Genomic DNA, 17,821 nt, shown 5'->3' with positions numbered 1-17,821 from the left:
AACATGCCTGTAGAAATCTTTCTTGTTACCCTTCGCATCCCTTACTTGCTGCAATTCCAATTGCGCTTTCGCCTCCCAGATAATTCCCCTGTATTCTCGAGCAATAGCTTTATACTCCTTCCCAGTCATCTGTCCAAGTTTCCACTTCTTGAAAACTTCCTTGTTGTGTTTATGCTCACCAATGATTTCTCCAGTAAGCCAATCTGGTCACCTACCATATTTGTTTTTCTTGCTGTGCATCGAGATGTTTTCTTCCTGTGCCTTTAAAATACTGCCAGCTCTCCTGGAAAAGTCTCCTTTTCTGAAGTCTAGGGTGTGTATTTTGCAACTCTCCTTTCTTCCTTTGGCCAGGATCCTGAAATCTACCCTCTCCTGATCACTGCTTCCCAGGTTGTCACCTACCTCTACTTCCCCTACTAGTTTCTCCCTGTTTGTGAGCAAGATGTCAAGCTGTGCATGGCCTCAGGTCGGTTCGTTCAGCACTTGTACCAAGAAGTTATCCCCAAAATAATCCTAAAACAATAAAATCTTTTTCCTGAATTTAAAAAAAAATTATAGGGAAATTATGGAATATCCATCATTGAGGATTTTTTCAGAGCAGGTTAGACAAACACCTGTTGGGAATAGTCTAACCTGGAGTAGGGAATAATTTTCAATGGCAGGATGAGCCGAGAATTTGGTAAGAGGTCAGGGGCTGCACTTTCCTAAGATATCAGTGGAGAAGGTGTAGCATCTGGGACAGCATTTGGGTGGGAATTCTGACCTGGAGGAGAATGAGAGGGTCAGTGAGGGAGTTTGAGTACAGGAGTGGGTTGTGACGTGGGGCAGGGAATTGAGGTCTGGAAAGGAGGGTGTAAAGTAATTGACTCGTCTCACGGGTTCCTCCCTGTGTGGACACTATTGGGTGTTTCTGCGTCTTTCCCCATCCTCGTATTCCCCAACACAAATCATACGCGACGGAAGTCCTCCAGTCCTCCAGCTGGAGACCTTGCTCTTCAAGGTTATCACCCTGGCTGCACTACAATTTCCACTCAGTGGAGGAGAAGGGGGGCTCGGGCCCACCCTCTCTCCAAGCCCCGGCACAGGGCCCTAAGATAGGGAAGGCGTCTCCCTGCACAGCAGACGGGGTAGTTGCCCCTAAAACCACCTGCTCTCGGGTTCCACTGCCTCGCCCTGGGCCGCTTCCTACTCTGCCTCTGCGACCCCTGTTTCCCCCCTTCTACAGCGAGGGGGAGGTCCCCTACTCACCCCCGTCCCATTCCACCTCGCTTCCCCTCCCTTGGCGTCTGCCTCCTGCTTTTTAATCATCCCGCAGAGCTGGCTGCTGCTGTCATCCGCCTGCATCCTGGCCGCGCCTACGGTGACATAGGGAGTCGCCTGTGGCCGCGCGTGACCTCCCAGCACGGCCGAGTCGGCAAACACCGGACGCATGGCAGCCTGCCCGGTCTCCACACACTCCCCCTAATCTCTGGAGAGTTTGTCCCAGCTCTCCGGAGTGCGGGGCCGGAGCACCCTGTCACAGGCAGGGTGCCAGCTGCAGGCTCTGATGACCCAGCAGGACTCTCATGCTGTTTCCCTGACAGCTGCATCCCCATACTCTGTGTAAAGTGGCTAGTGACTGGGACCAGCATGTGTGTGTCTACTTAGTGTGCTCCTTGAGGGGGGTGCAGTGGGTCTCTGCATGCTGTGTGCACCCACAAGCACTGCCCTTGCAGCTCCCATTGACCAGTTTCCAGCGGGGGGCAGGAGCAGAGTGCAAAGACTCCTCTCCCCCCCCAAGTGGCTCTGACTACTCAGAGACACACAAGCTGGCCCTAGCATCTGACCATTTCAGCAATGTGCGGCGCCATGGCAGGCAGAGAGGTTGCCTGAGGGTCCTGCTGGGCTGTAGTGGGATGGAGCCAAGTGTTTGGTGGGCTGGATGTGGCCCACTGCTATATTTCGCCCACTCCTGGTCTAGATGGTGCTTGGTCCCGCCATGAATGCAGGGGACTGGACTTGATGACTTCTAGAGTTCCCTTCCAGTTCTATGATCCTAGGAAATACCGTGGCTTGGGTCTGGGAAAGGGAGAGGAGGCACGGCTGCAGCTGGTGTAAGGTTTCTCTGGGCAGATGAGGGTCAGGACTGCAGCTAGCCCAGGGGTCCTTGGAGCAAGTGGGGGATGGGCTGCAACCACCCAGGGGATCTTCTGGTCAAGGGATGGTACTTGGGGTTTCTCTGGGTGGAGAGAGGGAGGCTTGTGGCTCCATCCAAGGGAGGGAGAGAGGGGCCCATTAACTGTGCTGTCCCAAGGCCTGGAATTCCTGTCAGAAGGCCTGAGTGACTATTGCCAAATATCTTATTGCTTAGATGGAAAATCAAATTGCTTGTAGGGATAGAGATTTGGGGACCTAGAAGCTAAAAAGCATATCATATTTTGAAGAAGGACCGCAGACAAATATGAAAAGATTTGTTCTAACTTTTTAGAAACCTTTAATTAATTCCTAGTGAATGGAAACCAAAATGTCAGTCTTCTGTCCTCTCCCAGCCCCACTTCCTTCTCCTTCCTTTTTCCACCCATTCCTTCACTGTTCTGTTTTCTGCCTCTCTCCTTCCCATTCTCCCCTTTTTTACGGATGGGGATACACACACACACACACACACACACACTCAAACAGTTCTGAATGCTAATCCCTATTCTGACATTTTTCACTGTGCCTCAGTTTTCCCATTAGTGGAATGGGAATACAGATTGAACCTCTCTAGTCCATCACTATCTGGTCTGGTAACATCCATTGTCTGTCTTTCTAAGAGTCCAGTAAGCAGTGGAAATGTTGGTAATACTGCTAGACAATATTGACCTCCTGTTGTTCACTAGTTTTCTCACAAAGATTGTGAAGGAATCATTGTTTGTAGGGTTGCCAGATGGTTTAACCAAAAATACCCCCCCGCTCCTAAAAAAAAAACATAGGGGAAAAAATTATGTTGAGAAAAAAGTTGTTGAGCAAAAGGACCCAATAGTCATTAAGCAAAAAAAAAAAACAAAAAACCACCAGCATGGCCCCTTTAAGAAAGGCCTTTGAGGTTTTTTGAAAGTGGCCATCTTGTTTTCCTGCTCCGAGCCAGAAGACAACTCCCCTGCAGAACCGAGTAAGCGGGCCTGGGCCCGGCTGCTGAGTGTGTGTAGGATTTCCAGGTGTCCGGTATTTTTGCCTCCTGACAGGGTAAAAAAAATCAGAAAATACCGGACATTTTAGGTGTGTCTGGTATTTTGTGAATTTTTTTACCGGACAGGAGGCGAAATACTGGACTGTCTAGGTCAATACAGATAAGGTGAACAGACGTCCTCCTTTGAGGACAGTCCTCCTTTTGAGGGGCTTGTCCTCCCCAACAGCGGCGGATATAGGACAGGGCAAACGGGGCGGCTGCCCCAGGCCCCGCGCTTCAATAGGTCCCGTGCACGCACGCTACTTCCAGTTGGCTGCTGCCGAGACACATGCGTGAAATGCTACTTCCGGTCGGCTGCTGCCAAGGCGCATGTGCAAAATTGTGCCTCCCCGGGCCCCGCAGCACAGCCCTGGGCTCCGCAAAATTATCATCCGCCCCTGCTCCCCAATAATTATGTCTTCCTTTTGTCCTTCTTTGGATAAAAAATGTCCTTCTTGTCCTACTTTGCCTTAAAAATATATCCCACTGTTTTTTAAAGTATCATTATACTGCAACTGAACCCCTGTTAAAAGGCTTAATATAAAGTAAAAGTACACTTAGAGTATATTTATGAAATGTTATTGTTTATTTTGAGCCATTTTAATTTAATGTCAATGTGATTTTTTAGTTGACACAATTAACCCTAAAAATGTTGGAGAAAAGAAAATGCCATTTCAACGAGAATTTAAAAAAGGAATTTCCTTTCATCAGAATTGTGGATGAAACAAGAAATGATTCATTAGTGAAGTGTACTGTCTGTTTGGTGGAATTCAGTGTGGCAGTAGGTGGCCGATCCAGCAGAACGAAGCATGTTTCATCAAACAAACATCAAAATTCTTTAACATCGGCATCAATATCCCAGAAAGTTACAGACTTCTTAGGAAGTACTGTGACAGACCGGGCCGTGTCTGGGCACAGCTGAGGGCGTCCGCTCAGGGTGAATTGCTCGAATCCGGGGCTCCTTACAGCCCCCGACTGGTGACCTCTCCACACAGGCCACAAACCAGTCCCACAGAGCACTTCAGCAGCCTGCCTGAAGCCTCATGATCAAAACCCCTCCGACACCCCAGCAATATCTGTGCCCCAGATGGCCCCGGGCCTCATACACAGGTGGGGGGGTCCTAGCACCCAATCCCACCTACCCCGAACAAGTTCTGTCCGGTTCCAAGAAACCAGCCACAGATCCCTGGTCAATTTACCCTCTGGACCTTACCCACAAATCACGCTGGGCCAATCCTTTGGAATCTATATCTAAAGGTTTATTATTACAAGAAAGAAAAGCCTGAGAGTAAGGTTATTAAAGTACAGTACGTTACATGCACCGAATCTCCCAGTTCTCAATGCAGGCTCTAGCAGAGATGTTGCAGCTGCTGGTTTAAATGTTCTTATTGCACATCCTAAGATCAGGATGGGTTCACAGGTCTTCCGGGCTCTTCAATCCCTGCAATGCTGCCTCTGGGATGAAGTGCTGAGCTGAGAATAAAATGGCATCGACCGCATGGCCTCTTTATACCTCCTTCCTTGCCTCTTCTTGTATGCAGCAAGTCACCTGGTCAGAGGCCAATCTCTGTGTTTCCTGCTGGCTGCCCTCAGGTGACAAACCCCATTCTTTGGGTGTGTCCATAGCCTATTGAGAGCCATTGTCCCACAGGGCTTCGCTACACAGCCTGTCCATAGCAATGCTTAACCACATTCAGAGAAATATTCAGCTTCCACACAGATTACAGATTCCTACCTACACACACAGACATTATATATTCACATAAATAGCGTACATAAGATCAACAAACAATAAGCTCCCATTCAATACCCCACACGGCTCCCTTTTATACCAATTTCTGGGGCCAACACCCCCACCTAGGGGTGCAGCAGCGATCTGGCTGCTTCCCTCCAATTCAGTAATGTGACAAGTACATTTATTGGAGAAGATGAAAAGAATTTAGCAGCTGCCGAAGGCCTGACTGCGTACCACACTGTGATACACTATCAAAGTTTTCGGAACATGGACTGTACATCAAAACTGAATAGAGTACTTTATAATAAAAAATTCCATTGTGCCAGAACTAAAGGAGAGGCTATTATTCGCAACGTTTTTCAAACTTACGCACAAGAGAATTTGAAGAAAGATTTAGATAAAGCTAAATTTGTTACGCTTCTTTCAGATGCTTCAAACCACAAAGATACAAAGTTGTATCCGGTGTTATTTCGTTACTTCAGTTTTGAAAATGGAATTCAAATCCAAGTTTTGAATTTGGAAGCAATTGATGATGAGACATCTGAAATAATATTCAATCATATCCAAAAATTAGTGGATAATTATAATTTGAATGATAAAGTTAGTGCGATGTGTGCCGATAACACAAATACAAATTTTGGCAGTGTAAATCGCAAAGGCGATAAAAATGTTCATAAGAAAATCATGCATTTACTTGGGAAAACTATTATTGGAATCGGTTGCAATGCCCATATTGTATCTAATGTCATCAATACAGCATCAAGCTTAATGTCCATCGATGTTGAAGTTGTGATACCTCAAATTTATTTACGTTTTAAACAAGTTACATAATTAAAGACTTTCTGCGAAGAAGCCTCAGTTGAATATAAAAAACTGTTGGGATATTCAAAAACAAGATGGTTAGCTTTAATGCCAGCCATTGAACGAGTGCTGCAATTGTTCGAGCCTCTAAAATAATATTTTCTAAATTTGGAAAAATGTCCACTGATCTCGAAAAACTTTTTTAAGAATTAATCTGCTGAAGTAACTCTGTATTTTGTTCACAAGCAAGCAACTTTGTTCCAGTCAGTTATAAAAAGTATTGTAAAAGAGCATATAACTTCTACAGAAGTGGGATTGCATATTAAACAATTAAAGGAGCAACTTTAATCACGTCTTGAATCCAACTTCCAACTACAATTGGTTGTAATTACTAATTTAAACAAATTACAAGAGAGCAATCTGGAAATGAAGAAAGAATTTATAAGGTAGGCGACGAGCTTTTATAAAAATGCTCTTGAATAGCTAGAAAATTGGACTAAGAATGAGGAATCAGTGTATGTGTATGATTGGATTCTGCTGAATGAAAAAATTCAATGGAATAAAATGCTTGAAACAGTTTTATTCGTTCAAGAAAAATTTAGCATCACAATAAATGACAATTTATTGTTTGACGAAGTACGAAGAATTAACAATATAATAAAAGACAATGGACTGAACACAATATTGATAAAACATGGATCGAGATTTTAAATTTCTTAAAAGAGTGACAAATACTGATGTTTTTAATGTTATATGATTGTTTCTGTTTGTCTTATAAGACGACTAATATCATGATCATTTATTTATATAATTATTTATATACATATACAAGTTGGTTTTTTTTTTGTCAACTCAAGTGTCCTCCTGAAACGTTTTCAAATTCTGGTCACCTTAATACAGGACACCTGGCAGCCCTAAAGAGTTTGTAAAGTCCTAAGGTAAACACTGTGGTTATTTATTCATCTGTCAAATAAAAGTTTTATGCAGACACAGAGAATGGGAAAGAAAATCTGCTTCTGCTCTCCACTCCCCCCCAAATGTGAAGCTTTCAGATAGGGTCGCCAGGTGTCCGGTTTTGAACCAGACAGTCCAGTATTTCAGCTTTCTGTTTGGGAAACAAATTGAGAAAATACCAGACATAGAAACGTCCGGCATTTTCTAGTTAAGTAACGTTTATTGTTATCAGGAGTATCCGAGCGTAGCTGCTACCGGGAGCCTGTCCCCCAGCCGGGCGGAACACAGCTGCAGTAGAAAGGAGGAGGGTGGGGGCGGGGTGGAATCCCCAGGGCCGGACTCGCTCGTGCACCCCGGGACCGTGCACAGGCCAGGCAGCACCCCGGGATCTGCGTGAACCCGGGACAGCCCCGCTCCCCACTGCCTCTGAGGACGGGCGCTACTCTGGGCCCCTCCCACGGCAAAAGGGCGGGTGATTTTCCCTGGGGGCGAGGCAGCGCTACCGTACAACCGCCCCTCCCCCTCCCCCTCCCTCCGGGGGGAGACGCGCGCCTCCGCCTCCCTCCCTGCGTTTCCAGGGCAACAGGCAAGCGCCTGAGAACTCGCGCCGGCGTGCAAAGGTTCTCGCGAGAAGATGAGTTCTCGCTCCCTATGTCGCCAAGTCTCGGGTTGCCATGGAGACCAGGTACTCCAGGCTGAGCCGGGAAGCGGCGCGGAGAGCTGGGGAACTGTTCAGGTCGTGGGAGTGCGCGAGAGATTGAACCCGCCCTGGTGTGGGAGGGGTGCAGGGGAGAGTGACCCCCCCCCCTTGTGTTGCTGTGGGAGGGAGTGCAGGGGAGAGGGACCCCCCCTTGTGTTGCTGTGGGAGGGGGTGCTGGGGAGAGGGACCCCCCCTTGTGTTGCTGTGGGAGGGGTGCTGGGGAGAGTGACCCCCCCCTTGTGTTGCTGTGGGAGGGGGTGCAGGGGAGAGGGACCCCCCCTTGTGTTGCTGTGGGAGGGGGTGCTGGGGAGAGTGACCCCCCCTTGTGTTGCTGTGGGAGGGGGTGCAGGGGAGAGGGGACCCCCCCTTGTGTTGCTGTGGGAGGGGGGTGCTGGGGAGAGTGACCCCCCCTTGTGTTGCTGTGGGAGGGGGGTGCTGGGGAGAGTGACCCCCCCTTGTGTTGCTGTGGGAGGGGTGCTGGGGACAGTGAACCCCCCCTTGTGTTGCTGTGGGAGGGGGTGCTGGGGAGAGGGACCCCCCCTTGTGTTGCTGTGGGAAAGGGACCCCCCCTTATGTTGCTGTGGGAGGGGGGTGCTGGGGAGAGTGACCCCCCCTGTGTTGCTGTGGGAGGGGTGCTGTGGAGAGTGACCCCCCCTGTGTTGCTGTGGGAGGGGTGCTGGGGAGAGTGACCCCCCTTGTGTTGCTGTGGGAGGTGTGCTGGGGAGAGGGACCCCCCCTTGTGTTGCTGTGGGAGAGGTGCTGGGGAGAGGGACCCCCCCTTGTGTTGCTGTGGGAGGGGTGCTGGGGAGAGGGACCCCCCCCTTGTGTTGCTGTGGGAGGGATGCTGGGGAGAGGGACTCCCCCTTTGTGTTGCTGTGGGAGGGGTGCAGGGAGAGTGACCCCCCCTTGTGTTGCTGTGGGAAAGGTGCTGGGGAGAGGGACCCCCTTTTTCAACTGGAGGGAGCTGGTAGACTAGAGTGTGATCCACTCTCATCCTGCCAGAGGCTGGTAGAATTCCCTCCTCGCCCACTTCTCATAATATTGGAATGTTGCTGCTTCAGTGCTTCTCATTTCCCTAATTGACAAGCCTGATGAATTTTGCAAAAGTGCTAGTGGCCTCCTCCCATTTCTCAGGAAAGGTGTAAGAGCAAAAGGGGACAGTGTCCTGTTAGGATCTCTGAGGAGAAATTGCATCAAGGGAAGAGCATTCTCATGTGGGCTTGTGCCACTCTGGGTCTCCATGATGTTCACATTAGGGATGTTAAATATTGCTTAATTTAATAGCTGAGTAACCTCACTAATTCTTTTTGGCTAGACAACTATTCTATAGTCCCTGGGGGTGGGGCGGGCAGTCAGTGTGCTCCGGCCCAACTCTGGAGGAGCCCCCTGCTACATCGCTTTGCTGCCTCAGTATTAGAGGCAGCAACGCAGGGTGCCAGGTGGGAGCTGGTCTGTGAGGGTCCAGCTCCCCTCATAGGACTCAGCATGAGCTGGAACTGAGCTGGGCTGCCTATCCGCCCAGCTCTTAATACACTTTAAATGCAGAACTGCAGTGGGCTATAAGTCCCGGACCCGGCATGAGCCAGGATTGAGCCAGGCTGCAGCCTGCTAAAAAATTTACTAGCAGGGGGTGCGGGAGGGAAATGGTGTAGTCTATAACATTAACCTATAAGCTTTTGCTTATTGGTTAGTTGGTTAATCGACTGCACTATTACATCCCTAGTTCACACCCTACCCTGTATGACACATGTAGTCCTCTGAAATACCTTAAAATAATTAAAAAGATGTCATAGCTGATGCAATGAACTCACAAATTGCTTTGTACTTTTTGATTACTTATTTAGGAAATGTGAAAATGTTGTAACCCTCAATAGATTCTGGGCCTTCAGTGCAAATCAGTAAGGCTCCACTATTTGCAATCTAGGCTATGGAAGAAACACTACAAAATCACACCTGTGTTCTTCATTAATAGCTTTCAGGATGGCCATCATCATTAGTTTTTAGTTTCTGTAGGTAGAGGGTTTTCAAAACATTTCTCTTAAGGCCCTGATCTTGCAGATGACCATGCCTGACAGATCCTTGTGCCTTTGTGGATCCCACTGATGTCAGTGAGATTACATTGGCACAGGAATTCACTCACATGAAGTCACTTATAGGATTGGAGGCTATGTAATTTGTTTAAAAAAGCCTTGAGTAAGGAATAATTTCTCTTTAATGGGAGAATGGCAACTTGGAAACAAGGCAGTGCAACCTAAGTTTCCTATGAAGAGTGGAAGGATTCTTGTGGTTAGGGACATGGAAATGTGTGCTGGTAAAGGACTGTTATCGCCAACAGAAATGGGTTGAGGGAATGCCCAATGATGGTTCCATTGAAAACCCAGTGTTGTACAGGTATAGATTGGAAGTATAAATTTGTAATTATCGTTTGGTAGCGGTTGAGTTAAACCTCTTTGAAATTAGTTGGTAGAACAGCCAAGCTTCATAAATGTGAGAAACAGTGAAGCTCCTTTATGGAACCAGCTGAAATATTATCAGCTTCCACCCAAAACAAAGAAACATGCAAGGCACATGTGGGTGGCAGGCTGTCAGTGGATTTGGTGGAAGTGTGTGTGTATATGGTCTGTGTCTTTCTTTTTGAAAGGAGAAGAAAGAAACAGCAGAGAAGCTGGGAGAGAAACAGCAGAAAGTCAAAGCTGCAGCCAGAGCAAACATGGGGAATGTTGCATTGAGAAAGACCAAAAATTCTTTCTCTAGGCCTAAGTGCTACCTGGACAGAGGCTTGGAACTAAGAGCAAATAAACTTACATGCTGTGTTGAGAGGACTTTGTATATTCTTTGTAATGAAACAGGATTGCATCAAAGAAAGATCTGACTTCAACATCAATTTTTTCTCCTAACCAAAACAACCCATTGGACTGCAAACTTTGGCCCAGCTACTTGGGTCAAAAAGGGGTAACCACATGTATTATGACTATGGACAGTGAAATGTGAGCATGGAACTGAAAGCTAACAACTCCTTGAATTTTAATTGTGGCTCGAGTAATAATTCTCCTACTGGGCAAATTATTCAACATCCACATGACTCTGTTCCCCTAGCTGTAAAGAAAGGCAATACTGGCCTGGCCATCTACTGCACGTTTCACGAGGCATAAGGGGTCGGTTGGCAAAGGCTTCCGCAGCCGACAGATCTGCGTCTAGACTGCCATGCTGTGCTAGATCAGCTGATCGTCGGCACAGCACGGCGACCATGTTTATTTTAATGATGCGGGGATTATTTAAATTCCTGCTTCTTTGCCTTTGCTGGGTAAACTAGTTTACATGGCTCCGTCGATGGAGCCATGTAGTCTAAACATAACCAAAGTGTCTGCTAACTTCTCTTTTAACAGTCAAGGTGTAAGAACAAGGGTCTCAAACTCATGGCCCACAGGCCATTTGGGGTCTGAGCAGTTTCACATTCCATCCCGGGTGTGTCCCCCCCCCCCCCTTTCCTCCAAACCTCTTCCCCTTAATGACATGGCCTGGGGGATTAGCAGGGGAGGCATGGCATAGGGGAGAGCAGGAGCACTCTCTGCATATTGTGATGATTCTTAATGTCATTTAGATTTTTTTACAAAATATGAAGCAATGCCTTTTTGAAATCCCTACTTTTTCTTCTGTGGCATAGTGCAAGGCTTTCATCTCTGTTTCTATTACAGGGAAATTACAACATTTCGAAAAGGTCAAGACAGTGAAAATGTGATTGCAGCCCGTGAAGTTAGAGGCCTCAGTGATTTCATTAGTAAAGTTTACTACTTAATCTTAAGTTATTTTTTTATGATTCTTTGGGTATTTCCCACATGGAAGGGAGGGAATAATCACGGAAACGTTTATTGTATTATTGTACTTGTTTAATTACTCAGAATTTAGAGACATGGAGTCAGATTCAACCCTGGTAAAAACAGGCACAAGTCCTTTGTCGGGATGTTAGCATAGCATGTAGTCGTTTACACAATTAACCAATAAGCCTATTATGTGATCATGCATTAATTCATATTGGTTCAAGGTTTCCTTTAGGTTTTTCACTCAATAACTTGTTCCAGTGTGAAAATTAAAGACAAAGTTTTCTTGGGGCTGGACCAGGGGAATGGGAATCAGTATTTCTTGATTTCTATTCTGTGTCCTTCACAATTTGGCAAGACACTTAACATGTTTTTGCCTTAATTTTCCCCACCTGTTCAATTGGAGATAATATTTGCCTTACAGAGGGAACGTGAAACTTAATAAATGTCTGCTAAGTGTTTTGGCATCACAGGATAAAAAGTGCTTTATTTCAAAGTGGTGCTATTATCTGTGCCCTTTTGTGTTGTTCGTGCTGCACAAAACCCAGAGATTTGTGTTGATTTAGTCAAGGGTTGGTGGTTACCTTACACATTCTGCAGCATCACATCCGGTCTGCACCATCTTTATTTTCTTCCTTGGCAGTTCCTGAGAGTACAAACAGCAATATCATTGCAAGTATCTCAGAGCGCAGACGAGGCCGTCATAATGAAGCCACAGCTAGGCTACAGCAGGAGTTAGCCTGCATTGGGAGGGTGAGTCTCTAAGGGTATGTCTACACTACAAAGTTAATTCGAACTAACAGCCGTTAGTTCGAATTAAATTTCATAGGCGCTACACATGCAAACCGCTAGTTCGAACTTAATTCGAACTAGGTAAACCTCATTCTACGAAGACTAATGCCTAGTTCAAATGAAGTAGTTCGAATTAAGGGCTGTGTAGCCACTTAATTCAAACTAGTTGGAGGCTAGCCCTTCCCAGCTTGCCCTGGTGGGCACTCTGGGCCAAGCCAGGGAAACTCTTCTGCCCCCTTCCGGCCCCAGAGCCTTTAAAGGGCCACGGTCTGGCTACAGTGCCCATATCAGGTGCAAGCCTCCAGCACCCAGCCAGCAGACCCTGCACCTGGCACAGCATGAGCCAGCCACCCACTGCCACCCAGCCCTCCGCCTCTTCCCAGGACCAGGCTGACGGCTCCCAGGAGCCTGCCCGGGGCCGCAAGACACAGGTGCCTGCCTGGTCTAGTGCGGAGATTGTGGACCTCATCGAGGTTTGGGAAGAGGCCTCCAATGGCCTCACAATCTCCGCACTAGGCACAGGAATGAGGCCGTCTAGGGCAGGATAGCTGCCAGCCTGGCCACCAAAGGCCACATGCAAACCCAGAAGCAGGTCAGCATGAAAATCAAGTTGGTCCAGTAGGACCCCGACCCTGAGCTTAGAACATAAGAATGGCCATACTGGGTCAGACCAAGGATCCATCTAGCGCAGTAGCCTATCTGCGGCCAGCGGCCAGCACCAGGTACCCCGGAGGGGATGGACCGAAGTCAATGACCAAGCGATTTGTCTCGTGCCATCCATCTCCAACCTTCCACAAACAAAGACCAGGGACACCATTCCTACCCGAGCACCCGAGCCCAAAAATAATCTTGTCTTCGAGTGCGGGCAGGAGGGGCACTTCTGGCGAGACTGTCCGTTTATGGATTGTTCCTATGGGCAGGCGCTCACAATGTACCGGGGGGGACCGGAGGGGAACCCCCAACTGACGGTCCAGCTCCCACCTTAGCGCCATCCAGGTAGATGCCCTCGTCAACACCGGGAGTAGTCAAACCATCTTCCGAGAGGACCTCGTGGACCCCACGAATCCGAGGGGACCCCCGGTGGAGATGTCTGAGAGTATCCCACTGCCTGGGTGACCCTGACCGATGAAAGGGGGGAGACCTGGTGTCGGGTGGCCTTAGCGCCATGGCTGCCCTACCCCGCGATACTGGGATGCGACTGGAGGGGGTTCCAACGCCTATGGGAGGCGTGGCGGCAACCTGAGGGAGCCGGCCGAGCCTGCGCGACCAAACCCGTAACCCCGGGGGCCCACACTACTAATGACGCCCCCCGGCAGATCGACCGAGGCGACGAGGGGCAGTGGCAACTGGCGACAGAGAGGGTCCTCGAGGGGAGGGACTTCGTCGAGGCTCAGCGCGCAGATGCCTCCCTCCAGCGAGCGTGGGAATACGCAACCGACGGGACAGTGGACAACCCCGACAGTGGATGAGACGGACCCCGGTTTGAGGTACATGCGGACCGACTGTATCGCGCTTTTAGGGACCCGGTAGGCGAGGGGGACCGGAGGCAGCTACTCGTCCCAGCCACCCATAGAAGAACAGTCTTGGAGTTGACCCACGATAACCCGTGAGCAGGACATCTGGGGATGGAAAAGACCCTCCAGAGAATCCTGCAAAGGTTCTATTGACCCGGGATGTATAGGGAGGTACGGGATTTCTGCCAGTCATGTGAGGCTTGTTGGAGGACAGCCTCGGGAAGGGTGCCCAAGGCTCCTTTAGTGCCCATGCCGCTAGTGAGTGAGCCATTCGAGCGGATTGGCCTGGTGGGGCCCCTCGAACGCTCTAAAACGGGGAACAAGTACATTATGGTGGTCGTAGATTACACCACAAGGTACCCCGAGGCGGTCCCACTAAGGAACCCCACCGCCCCCACACTCGCCACCGAACTGGTAAAAATGTTCGCAAGGGTAGGGATCACCAAGGAGATCTTGACGGACCAGGGCACAAACGTGACCTCCCGCTTAATGGCCGAGCTGAGCAAGCTGATGGAGATCAAACTCCTCAGAACGTTGGCTTACCACCCCCGGGCTGATGGCCTGGTAGAACGCTTTAACCGAACGCTGAAGGCGATGCTCCGCTGGTTTGTGGAAGAGGACCCCAGCGGCTGGGACACCCTCCTCCCCGCCTTGCTGTTTGCGATCTGGGAGGTCCCGCATGCGTCCACGAGGTACTCCCCCTTTGAGCTCCTGGATGGGCGAAGACCCAGAGGGATACTGGACATCCTGCGGGAAACCTGGGAAGAGCAAGGCCCGAGGGGAATGAGCACGGTCCAGTACATTATACAACTAAAGGAAAGGTTGCAAAGGCTGGCCGAGTTCACCCAGATCAATCTTACCCGGGCTCAGGAAAGACAGACCCGGAACTACAACCAGGGCACGGAATGGAGGAGCTTCGAGCCCGGGGACCAGGTGCTGGTGCTCCTCCCCTCCCAGGAATCAAAGTTGCTGGCCAAGTGGAAGGGCCCGTTTAAGGTCATCCGTAGGGTTGGGGAAGTGGACTATGAGGTACGGCAGGAGGGGAAGAGGCGGACCACCCGGATTTACCATGTGAACCTGTTAAAAAGGTGGCGGGTCCGCAAACAACTCCTGGTCGTCCCGGAGAACCGCGAGATGGACCTAGGACCGTGGGCCAGAGACCTAGACCCCGCCATGCCGATACGAATGAACGAGGTGCTGACGCCGGAGCAACAAGACGACCTCCGCACCCTGCTCCAGCGGTACCCGACGGTACTGTCGACTATGCTGGGGAGGACTGCGGTGACGAGCCATCACATCACGACCACGCCTGGTAAGAAGGTGTGTGACGCGATCCGCCTCCTTCCCCGAAAGATGTGGGACACGGTACGGGGGGAGGTCAAGGCGATGCTGGAACTAGGGGTCGTGGAAGAATCCCATAGCGAATGGAGGAGTCCAATTGTCCTCGTCCCCAAGCCTGACGGAACACTCAGGTTTTGCATAGATTTTAGAAAGGTTAATGCCTTCTCCGGGTTCGACACATACCCCATGCTGCGAGTGGACGAATTGTTGGCCCGATTAGGGGGGGTCCAGTACATCTCGACCCTTGATTTGACCAAGGGGTACTGGCAGATCCCCCTTACGCCCGCCTTGAAGAGGAAGACGGAGTTTTACACCCCTTTCGGGTTATTCCAGTTTGTGACAATGCCCTTCGGCCTTCACGGTGCGCGGCCACCTTTCAATGGCTCACGGACAAGGTGCTGCAAGACCACCAGCAATACGCAATGGCTTACATCGACGACATAGCTGTCTTTAGTAGGTCATGGGCTGATAACCTTCGGCACCTCGAGGCTGTTCTGAAAGCCCCGCAGGGAGCCGGACTGGCGGCTAACCCCAACAAGTGCCAGTTCGGGAGGCAGGAAGTCACCTACCTTGGGTACACGGTCAGGGGAGGAACCCTGAAGCCGCTCATAGATAAGATCGAGGCGCTGAGAGACTACCCGGCCCCTAAGACGAAGAAGCGGGTCCGCCAGCTACTCGGGCTGGCCGGGTACTACCGCCGGTTTGTGCTGGACTTTGCGGCCATAGCTGACCCCTTAACAGACCTGACCAAAAATGACCAGCCGACAAAGGTAAGGTGGACCCCCCAGTGCGAGAGGGCCTCGCAGGTGCTGAAGGACCGTCTGACCCAGCCCTGAGGCACCCTGACTTCGCCAGGCCCTTCATCGTCCAGACGGACGCCTCCGAGGGGGGTTTGGGAGCCATCCTCTCACAGGAGGTGGACGGGGGTGAACACCCCATACTTTATCTAAGCAGGAAGTTGGTAGCTGGGGAGCAGAATTACGCCACTATAGAAAAGGAGGCTCTGGCGGTGAAATGGGTGGTTGACTCGTTAAGATGTTATCTTATAGGCAACAAGTTCAAGCTCGTGATAGACCATGCCCCGCTCAGATGGATCAACTCAATGAAGGACAACAACGCAAGGGTGATGCGGTGGTACCTTGCCCTGCAGCCTTATCAGTTTGAGATCGTGCATTGGCTCGGTAAGGAGGCGGCCCCGCCCAGTCACAGGAGACGTCATCACGGCGGGATGCTTAAAAGGATCGCCGCCGCCAGCCAGAAGGGGGCGGAGAGCAGCAGGATGCCAGGCAGCTGGACAGAGGCACCGCGGACGACTCCTGCAGAGACCTTTGGACTCGGCAAGGGAGGTAGGAAGCGACCCAGGGCAGGGTGCTGGAACCCGGGGGGTTGGTGTGTTTAGGGGACTCCCTCCCCCACCAACCAGGACTGGGGACAGAATTCCCCAGACCTTAGGGCTCTGGGTCGGGGCTCGGAGTGAGGGTGGGCCCGAGCCCCCCTACCTCTCCCCGCCGACGCGGATGCCACTAAGACCCTACTAGCGACGGACCAACCCTGCCGGACCCGGGGCAGGGCAACGGGGTGATCAGCGAACACGAGGGGAAGAGACCTCGGGTGAGGGAAGACGGGGAGGAGGGTGCGGAGGCCCTGTGCAGCCCGGGTGGGGTCGCACTGACACCACGCCTCTCCAGAATTCCCTGCAGAAAATGCTAGTGATGTCTTTGTTTGATTAAAGGCCGAGAACAAGAAAAAACTGCGTCCAGCTCTGGGGCACCCAGACAACTTACCCCTGCTGGAGGTTTTGTGCCAGGAAGAGTTAAAAAGACAAAAATACCAAGCTGATGGGATACTCCTGAATACCCAGAAACTGCAGGTATGAGTGACACACTGAATTGTGGTTTGTTAGCACCTGTGTGATTTCTTGCTTGAGGTCAGCGGTTGGAGTCTAGGTGCATTTTACCTCCATGGTTAAAAGTGAACTGGGAAACTTTTTTTAATTGTAGGGAGCCCCCAACAAAGACAATATCTTTTGACTCTTCATTCTGTGCTGTCATCATTAGACCCTATGATCTTCATAAGAGTGCATGGATACAGATTTATAGTTAATCTGTTATTCCCATAGGGTATTTGTTCATACTGCAAACTGAGGTAAGGAGTGAACTTGCATTTGACTGCTCCCATAATGATAACATCTTTGGTTCTGAAACAGAGTAGTGTTATTCAATCACGCAGCATGTGAAAATGGAGCAATGTTGACATCTCCTGGCTAACATTCTTAATTGCAGCACGTGGGGGGTGCTTTTCCTCTGGGTGTTTCAATTTTCTGTTTAATCATATTGTGCAACTCTTGAGCTTGATAGTCTCTTACTACAGAGATCTTCTTGTGCCATTTTATAATTTACATCAGTCTGAACAGTGATGTGTTTGCAGGGAAGCATTTCCAAGAAGCCAAACTCTGAGCTTTTCCTAAAGTGCTGCTCTGCAGCTGTTGCACACAAGCAAGGGTGGAGAGTTGTGTAGGAGATGAGGATGTTTGGGAGGAGCATGTTTCCCATTTGCACTTGAGTCCTAAATGATAACTGTGCCCCTGCAGGCCTGTGCTACTGAGTGTGTCCAGAAATTTGTTTCTGCACTAGCTAGCCTCACGGAAAACCTGCTTCTGGAGTTAGATGAATGTATCACCATTGATGATGTACAAGTAGCAAGTCAACTGAAAGGAGCACTTACCCAGTTCTCCACTTCTTTCTTGATGCTTCCATCAAAATGTTGTTAAAAGGAGAAATAGAGTCCCTTCTGCACTATTCATTCTATAATTGACGATGCCTATTGCTTATATTAGCTGTATTTCATTATACTGAGGAACTTGTAATGCCAAGTGCAGTCATCCATTGATTTTAGCCTCCAGTCCCCAGGTGCTGGAGTATCTGGTCTCCTTGAAACATCAGAGACTGGCTACCTCCTCATTGAAGGTTCTTCATCGAG

General features: G+C 49.7%; 1 protein-coding gene across 2 annotated transcripts in view; it reads left to right on the top strand.

Moving 5' to 3' along the window:
- CCDC180 (coiled-coil domain containing 180) overlaps nt 1–17,821 on the top strand; it is a 295,490-nt gene that overhangs the window by 160,949 nt on the left and 116,720 nt on the right. The window contains exon 1 of one of the 2 annotated variants that reach the window (XM_075905190.2): nt 7,392–7,413. The exons of the other annotated variant lie outside the window; for it this stretch is intronic. The gene's annotated coding sequence lies outside the window, so the exon portion shown is untranslated. Of the gene's footprint in view, nt 1–7,391; nt 7,414–17,821 lie in introns of those variants that run through there. 2 annotated transcript variants of the gene reach the window in all.

The sequence above is a fragment of the Pelodiscus sinensis genome, chromosome 23 (genome assembly GCF_052426305.1).
Source record: "Pelodiscus sinensis isolate ZL-2025 chromosome 23, ASM5242630v1, whole genome shotgun sequence".
Classification (NCBI taxonomy): Eukaryota; Metazoa; Chordata; order Testudines; family Trionychidae; genus Pelodiscus; species Pelodiscus sinensis.
Note: the sequence above shows the minus strand (reverse complement) of the source record. Positions and strands in the feature narration are given on the sequence as shown.